The following is a 2,846-nucleotide window of genomic DNA, read 5'->3' as shown; positions in this document are numbered from 1 at the left end:
TATTTAGCAAATACATTGCTGAGTACTGAAACTCTCTCCACTCGATAGCACTGGGTCCTGGCGCGAGTAACGACATTTGTTTCTCAACGAAAGCGCGAGATGGTTTCTCTACGAAAAATCCAAATACATACAAGTACAAATGTTGTTGTAATCCAAATACATACAAGTGCAAATGTTGTTGTAATCCCAATACATACAAGTACAAATATTATACCTCATTTGCATACGCCCTTCTATATTTAATATGACGTCATCCGGTCCATAAACCGCATACAGACCGGGGTCGGTCCATAAATCTTATGAAGACCGTTAAAATGTAACTTTCACGACGTGCGAATTTCACGACACAAAACAGGCGATAACTGTCAAAATGGCTAAACGATTCCCCTCTTTATCAGAGATTTATTTAATTTAATTAATAAAATGCAATATTAAAAGATGAGCATGATTCTTTGCTGCATCGCTTGAAAATAATAAAACAGAATCCGACAAGGGTTTGAGATATTGAACTGAACAATTAAAATTATTATTTAAAAGCAAATAATTGTAAAAATTACAGCAAAAAAAAACAAAGGAATAAAAGGATTAAATTCGGTATAATATAACAAATAAAACATGGCCTTGAGGGCAAAATGCAAGTTTACGGACTGGTTGGTCAGACCTCGGAAGGTATATGGCCCTCAGCTGCGCTTCGGGCCATATGCCTTCCTCAGTCTGACCAACCAGTCCGTTAACTTGCATATTGTTCTCAAGGCCATGCTTTATTTGTTAAATATATTACCTCATTTGCATACGCCCTTCTATATTTAATATGACGTCATCCGGTCCATAAACCGCATACAGACCGGGGGCGGTCCATAATTCTTATATGGACCGGATGACGTCATATTAAATACAAAAGGGCGTATGCAAATGAGGTATAATATTTTATTTTGTTGATAAATGAGTCTTTTTACTAAATTTATTGTTTTGTTTCACATAAATTTATTACATGTTGATCAAAAGTCATGATTTGTCTTTAAATTAATTATAAATTTTATTAATACAGTTTGTGAAAATCTGAAAGTTCGGGTTTTTTGCCAGTTTAATTTGATTAACAAAAATTTGAATAACAAAAGAAGAGCATGATTTTTTTGCTGTATAGCTTGAAAATCTTGAAAATAATAATAAAAAATTCGACTAGGGATTGAGATATGTCACACACTGAACAAATAACTTATTATTTGAAAGCAAATTATAGTAAAAATGACAGCAGCAAAAGGGACGAAAGAGTTTAGATTCGGTATAGAATAACAAATAAAACATGGCTTTTCGTGCAAAATGCAAGTTTACGGAGTGGTTGGTCAGACCTCGGAAGTTATATGTCCCTCAGCTGCGCTTCGGGCCATATAACTTCCTCAGTCTGACCAACCAGTCCGTAAACTTGCACATTGCCCATAAGGCCATGTTTTATTTTTTAATTGTTGCTGTAATACACCATTTGAGGAGCACATTACAGATACCCTACCAAATCATTCCTACACATAGATCATGTTCTATTTAGATTAAATACTATTGTACATTATTCCGGATGTTTTGTAAATCATTTAAATTTGCATAATTCTACTTATCGTATGCACTGTCCATGAGAGAGGGACTAGATATTAAATTTAAAAAAAGTACGCTTTTACTGATGCCTACCTGCTAAGGGAAAGTAATTCCAACAAGACTTGTAATGTGACTTGAGAGCAGTGCAACATTGTTTTGTTTGTGTCACTACTGTAGTCAGTAATATTAGATGATAAAAATATCAAAGCATGTACATTTTCTTTTTCACCTGTAATGCTACTCATTTTCCACAAATATCAACACCTAATCATGGATCTTCAAAACTGAAAATTATACCATAGTCTGGGTATGGTATAATTTAAGGTTATTGGAAATTATACTTGGAAGAATTTTACATCACGTGACCTTTATTAATGGTATATCATGATTTAACCTATAGCTCTTCAGCGCTTCTTATGTAAAATTCTTCCAAGTATAATTTCCAATAACCGTAAATTATACCATACCCAGACTATGGTATAATTTTCAGTTTTGAAGATCGAAGGAGTAAGTGTTTCTGGGCGGAGCTATAGGTGAAAACAGATACACCATTGGTGCGTTGACGATTTCTGGGTTTGCGTAAATTATACTATAATCACGTGACCTTTCTTATGCAACCTCACTCGACTTCGTCTCGTGAGGTTCAGGCATAAGAAAAGTCACGTGATTATGGTATAATTTACGCAAACCCAGAAATCGTCAACGCAGCAATGGTATATCTATTATATATACCATTAATAAAGGTCACGTGATTTTGGTATAATTTACGCAAACCCAGAAATCGTCAACGCAGCAATGGTATATCTATTACATAACAAGGAAGACATTGCAAAGCATCAAAGGGCGTCTATTAAATTCTTCTTTGAATTTATTAAGATTAACATTATATATTGTGTTACATAGTTACATTTTTTCTCTTTCTTACATCTTTTTTATTCACATAATATCGTTTTCTTATTTAGTGACATTTTTTGTTACCAAATTTAACGTTAACGTTTGGCGCGGCTTAAGACGCCGCGTTACGTCATATTTTATCTGGGCGGAAATGCAATGATCAAAACAAATTTAAAACGTTCATACAGTTTATAAGCATCACGACGATACATTTAAAACGCCGCAATAGTTGGTATGTTTATTTATTTGTTTAAAAATGATAATTTATATTAGGATTTTATTGAATGTATCTTAAATAAGATTATTTAAGTGTACTGTAATTAGAGCTCTATTTAAGTAAAATATGTTTAGTTTATTTGAGAGGT

Source organism: Ruditapes philippinarum, unplaced genomic scaffold (genome assembly GCF_026571515.1).
Source record: "Ruditapes philippinarum isolate M1 unplaced genomic scaffold, ASM2657151v2 ctg6035_1_1_1_1, whole genome shotgun sequence".
NCBI classification, from domain to species: Eukaryota; Metazoa; Mollusca; class Bivalvia; order Venerida; family Veneridae; genus Ruditapes; species Ruditapes philippinarum.
Note: the sequence above shows the minus strand (reverse complement) of the source record.